The 6,266-nt window shown below is 36.6% G+C and overlaps 1 pseudogene; it reads right to left on the bottom strand.

Annotated features, from left to right (window-relative positions):
* Positions 1-3,451: 3,451 nt before the first annotated feature.
* On the bottom strand, positions 3,452-4,164 carry LOC144225532 (complement component 1 Q subcomponent-binding protein, mitochondrial pseudogene; annotated as a pseudogene).
* Between the last annotated feature and the right edge of the window lie 2,102 nt (positions 4,165-6,266).

The raw sequence follows: 6,266 nt of genomic DNA, 5'->3' as shown, positions 1-6,266 counted from the left end.
AATGTATGATGGACCTTATGCACACGAATGCTAAGCACTAGGGACATTGACACCTTTAAGCCATTCTGTCTACAGTCAGGAATCTCATAAATACTTGACATATCCACCAGTTTCTATCTCAGGGGAGACAAATGAGGGACAGTGACTTTTTTTTTTTTTTTGACTATGGTTTAACACAGAGGTTCTCATATTTGAGGTGAGAGTACTTTTAACACTTGGGCTGTGCACATGGAAAGGCAGGGAGGGAGAAGATGGGAACACTGGGAATCAATACTTTTAATATGTACAAGTGATTATACTGCTCACCCAGGTATGAAATCCTCCATCACTGATAAAGACCAAATCCCAGAAATGTCACAGAATTAATAAATTATATAATTATGGCCTTCCCTATATGATAGATGTTTACCTTTTAACCTCTGCTTTAAGCAAGATTTTGTTAACATAATTAGTGACCAATGATAAATAAAATATCTTGAACTTACATTCAAATATTGGCTCTGCCCCTTAATCTGGGAGTTTGGGCAGGACTTCCTATCTCTCTCAGAGTCAAAATGGGGATTAGGATAGGAATGCTTCAGGATTTTTATCAAGATTATATTTGGATCTTGATGTTTCTTATTGGTGTAGATCATTTCAGTACGCATTCATCAAATAACAAATAGTGTACTTTGTTTAGGTCTGGATATTAATTTTCATTACTATGTTTTGATTAAATATCTAAATAGTAAATGTAAATGAATAAGTAAATAAAAGTAAATAGTAAATGTATAATACTATTATAATGCTAAAATGTATAAATAAAACTAAATGAATAAAACAGATAATACTAAATAGTAAATGTATACTACTGATAATGTAAAAATAGTTACCAGACCCTGCAAATACTCCCACTTATCACCCAACTGTTGTTTTAATGGCTCCTCAATCTGTCTCATTTAGTAACTAAAACTCAGAAGTGCTAAGTACTTAATATCATCTCCTGTGAGCTTTTACACAATAAAGACAGCGTTAGTAAAAATAATATGACAAAAATGAACAGCATTTTGATATATTTTTTCTCATTATTTTAAACACACACACACACACACACACACACACAGAGAGAGAGAGAGAGAGAGAGAGAGAGAGAGATAATCCTAAACTCTGGGATCATGACCCTGAGATGTGACCTGAGCCAAAATTAAGAGTCTCATACTCAACTGACTGAGCCACCCAGGCACCTCTGAAATACTCTTTTTTTAAAGTGATTTATTGAGGTGCTGGGTGGCTCAGTTGGTTGAGCATCCGACTTTGGCTCAGGCCATGATCTCACGGTTTATGGGTTCAAGCCACACATCCGGCTCTGTGCTGACAGCTAGCTCAGAGTCTGGAGGCTGTTTCAGATTCTGTGTCTCCCTCTCTCTCTCACCCTCCCCTGCTCACACTGTCTGTCTCTCTCTCAGAAATAAATAAAACATTTAAAAAATTAAAAAAATAAAGTGATTTATTTATCCTTTCTTAAAGGATTTCAATATATACAATCACTGATTTTGAGATCTAGTCTAAAATTTAAAAGGCTTTTACATGTCTACTGTACTTTTCTTATAAATTAGTACTTTTGGGTAATGCCATCTGGCATGATTGATTATTTTTATAGAGAAATTTGAAGAACATTTCAATCTAACATTCCAATTTTTACTTTATTATGTTTATAGTGATTCTAGTATTATTGATAAATTACTAGTAATTAGAATAACTTTAATCTAATATTAAAATAACTGGAGGGACACCTGAGTGGCTCAATTGGTTGAGTGTGGGACTCTTGATTTCAGCTCATGTCATGATCCCACGGTCAAGGGTTGATCCCTGTGTTGGGCTCTGTGCTCAGTGTGGAGCCTGCTTAAGCCTCTCTCTCTCTATCTCTGCCTCTGCCCCACACTCGCTCATACTCTCCCTCACTCTCCCTAAAATAACAAATGATAGAATAAAATAACTGGAAAAAAGTTATATTCCTTAAATAATTTAAAAATAGTTTCTGGGACTAAGGTAAGCTAATGTACTGTGTTCTTTACTAAAAACCTAGAGACTTTAAGCACTACTCATCCATTATTTGTGTCCTTAGGACATCCTGTAATAAATTTGAGCAACATTTTATTCATCTTTAAAATAAGAATAATTATGCCTTCTCTTTGCCTTGTAAGTATGTCACAAGAATTAATTACATCTTTAAAATACATAGAGCTCTTTACCACTGAAAAGTGAATATAAAAAATGTCAAACATATTATTACAACATTAGTTAAGAAATGTTTTTCTTTAGGGTTTGCTGGGAGGTGCCCTGTGTTGTAGTTTGCGTTCTTAATAAAATTTCTTTTATAGAGTTTTAAGACCTTTTATTTTTGATAATGTTTTCTTACTTCATATTTGTAAAGGATGCTTTTATGAAAGAAAGTTTTAATTTGGAGCTAGCTATGTCTACTACTCTGCTAAATAACACAGCTCTCAAAAACAAAGATTCTTAGATTTAGAGGGTGTCTAAAACATTGGTCCGACTTCCCACTCAGGACGCTATCATCTCTATAACCTGCCTGATAAGTTGACTTCCAACCCCAATTGGACCTTTACCCAGGGACCATTTCACAAAGCAATGGATTTCATTTTAAAGATTTGGAAATAAACATGCAGTGGAGATCAACAAAGCCAAAAGTTGGTTATTAAAGTCTTATAAAATCGATGTGCTTCTGGTAAGATTAACATGAATAAAAGATGGATGACATAAGTAAACTCCATTGGAATGAAAAAATGTGACATAATTACAGCTTTTTTAGGACTGAACAAGCAGGATATTACCAACTTTCTATCAATAATTTTGAAAATGTATATAGCATGATTAAATTAAGAATTTATATTAAAAGGAGAAATTTACTTAAGGCTAAATGAAGAAGCCTAAGATCTTCTGGCCACGATGACCTCACAAGGTAAGGCCAATTGAAGAGCCCCCACCACAGTTCAAGGAAGCCCTAGATAACATCCCTGTCTGTCTCTCTGCAACGAAACAGCTTAGTGCTAAAGTCTTAGATTGAAGTCACTGACAAAAATTAATAAAGGTAGTTAGTCAGATAGACAAGAAGTCATTATTCAGTATAATTAAATATTGCATGGGACATACTTCTGCCAAAAACTATTCACTGTTTATGTGAAATCCAAATTTAACTGGGCATTTTTTTTGGAGTAGATAAATAAATTTTATTGTCCATTATGTTATACAAATATCTAGGAATAACATTTTTGTAGAGAAGAAATAAATGAATAGTAACTAAGAGGGCAATGGAAACGATTTAAGTTGTATGATTTTCAATGATAATGAATGAGATGAAAACCACCTTAGAGTACATGTGTGTCTGGCTTCAAAGGTTTGTTCCCTGGCCAAAGCCTACCATAAATCTAAGATGTTCAATGTCTTGTCTGCTCTACTGGCTCTTGACAAAACTTCTGAGATCATCGAGAAAAGCAATGTATTCCTGATGCTCCAGGGCAGTGCTGAGCCCCACCTGCAAAAATCTTATCTGCCCCTCTGCCTGCCAGGCAATCCATCAGGTGGTCAATATAAGGCGTAGTCCCGAGAATCCATGTTGAGTGTGTAATTTGCGTACTTTCACGCAGAGTCACCAATGGACTGAAAGCTCACCTCCCTGAGGGAGAAAATGTCATTATCTTCCTCCTCTTCTTGCCCAACCTCATCTTCTGGATAGTGACAGTCCAGCAATAGGACCTTCTTACCAGCATTCTTCATAGCTTCAACCAGGAAATTAGGAGTGGACGTCAAGTCAGGTTCCTGTTCTTCAACTTTCTGCCCTAGGGAGGACTCCTCCTCCCCATCAGATGTTGGTGGGATGCTACTGTGAATGTTGAAAGTGGCTGATCTTTTTTTTCCAGTAACTTTCCACACTAATTTGGCTTCTGTCCCATTCACTTCCAGCTCCCAACCTCCAGACATCTTGGGGAGGGACTTAATGCTTCTTTCTGTATCTTCTTTTTTTTCGTTAATGTCATTATTTAGGAACACAACCAAAGCTTTGCCTCCCTGGGTGTGTTGCCGCACCTCAGAGGCTGGACGGTGGGGTGGATGCAGCGTGAAGCCTGACGACAGCTGACACCATGCGAGGGGCAGTGAGGGGCACATGGTGCAGCAGGGCAGAATCCTGTTGGCAGATGTGCGGGCATGAAGGACGACCCAGGATGAAGATCCCAGCCTGCACCGCCACAAGGCCAGCCCCTGGGCAGCCTGGATTTTTATTTATTAAATCTGACAATCCTATTTTTTAAGTGTTGGGTTTTCCAATAAATGCAATGGATAGTTCTTTCTCAGATTTAACATTGAATAATTCTTACCTATTAGTTAGACTTTTTTTGTAGAGTACAATAATTTCTTATTTATTCATAATTCAAACCTTAGAACAAAGACTATCATACTAATTGGGGGTGCCTAGCTGACTCAGCCGGTAGAGTCTGTAACTCTTCATCTCTGGGTTTTAGGTTCCCAGCCCCAGGTTGGAGGTGGAGGTTACTTAAAACTGAAATCTTTAAAAATAAATAAATAAAATAATAACCTCATCTTATTTAAAAATATCATAATAATTTATCACCATCTTATTGATGAAGCAACTAAAAATTATAAAATTATTTTCCAAAGTTTCCTACAGATATGGGATTACAAATTGCCACTAATAAAACTGTAATTGTAAAATGACTAGCTTCACTGAATTCCTGGGCTTTGAAATCTAAAGGCACGCTAATGCTGAAATAACTAAGTAATTTATTGTTGTTTTTTTGCTAGACTTCTACAGCCAATGTCAGTTGAAGTATAGAACTCATGAATGGAAGGATTGTATTCCAAAACTCCTACTACCAACATGTTCTACCAACTCACTTTTTAAATTCCTCAACTTCCGCTAACATTATTTTTTTTTAAAGTGAGATATTTCAGAAAGAATTGGAAGGGAGCTCTTGGGTGTTGAAACAGTGTTAGCAATAACTCAGCTTGTTCTATAGCATTGACAGATTGCAAAGTTTATAACATGCATAAGAATCATGCCTGGAGCTATGAGGCAATACTTAATCCAAATCAAAATATATAGAAAGTAGCCTCACATTTGCTAGATGTAACACTATGTTTTAGTAACATTCCAAATTAAAGGGCACTGTCATAAATAGTTCCCATGCAGTCAGGGAATTCAGAGGTTAAAAAATGATAATGGTTGTAAATCGTTATATTTGCACCCTTAGAAAGAACATCTTAATTCCATGTTTATGTTTTTATTCCAAATATAACTATATCTTTACTTAGTCCATTCCCAGTTCTCTGTATGAGAACATTTGTTCTTGCTGACCAAAATTATCCACCTTATTTATTACACCAGAAAAGTGTGAAGTTCTAGAAAATGTATACTACCGCTGAAATTTTTCTTTTTTTAATGTTTATTTTTTTATGACTTTAAAGTTTTTATTTATTTTGAGAGAGACAGTGCATACACACATGTGTGCAGAAGTAGGGGAGGGGCAGAGAGAAAGAGGGTGAGAGCGAATCCCAAGCAGGCTCTGCATCGTCAGCACAGAGCCCCATGTCAGGCTCAAAGTCAGAAACCGTGAGATCATGACCTGAGCTGAAATCAAGACTCCGATGCTTAACTACCTGAGCCACCAAGGTGCCCCTAAAATGTTTATTATTTTTGAGAAAGAGAGAGAGATTGAGAGAGAGTGCTCACACCCACACAAGCAGGGAGAGGCAGAGAGAGAGAGGGAGACAGGATCCAAAGCAGGCTCCACACTGACAACATAGAGCCTAATGTGGGCTCGAACTCATGAACCATGAAGTGGTGATCTGAAAGGAAACTAAGAGTCAGATGCTTAGCTGACTGAGCCACCCAAGGGCCCCTGAAATTTATACAGTAGCTCCTGTAAGTATATAATCATATAAAACCACACCAAAGAAAATCATCTTACACAAGCAATTTTGTCTTCTACCTAGGTATCTCGTCTAATAAAATACTATACCCAGAAGAAAATATTTCAGTCAACAGTGATCTGCACATCTCCATTTAGTACCTTTTATTCGAGTACCTTTTGAATTCGGACTTGTATGATCAAGGCTGTCTGACTACCCTCAAGGTGCTAGGCATTCTGCTCAGTCTGTTAATGAAATAGGTATTATTTTTCCCATTTACATATAAAGAAGACTCAAAGTTGACACATTCACATATGTATAGTCAGTTTATAATTCCATCC

The sequence above is a fragment of the Crocuta crocuta genome, unplaced genomic scaffold (genome assembly GCF_008692635.1).
Source record: "Crocuta crocuta isolate KB4526 unplaced genomic scaffold, BGI_CrCroc_1.0 scaffold359, whole genome shotgun sequence".
NCBI lineage: Eukaryota > Metazoa > Chordata > Mammalia > Carnivora > Hyaenidae > Crocuta > Crocuta crocuta.
The sequence above is the reverse complement of the archived record's forward strand: the minus strand, read 5'-3'. Positions and strand labels throughout refer to the sequence as shown.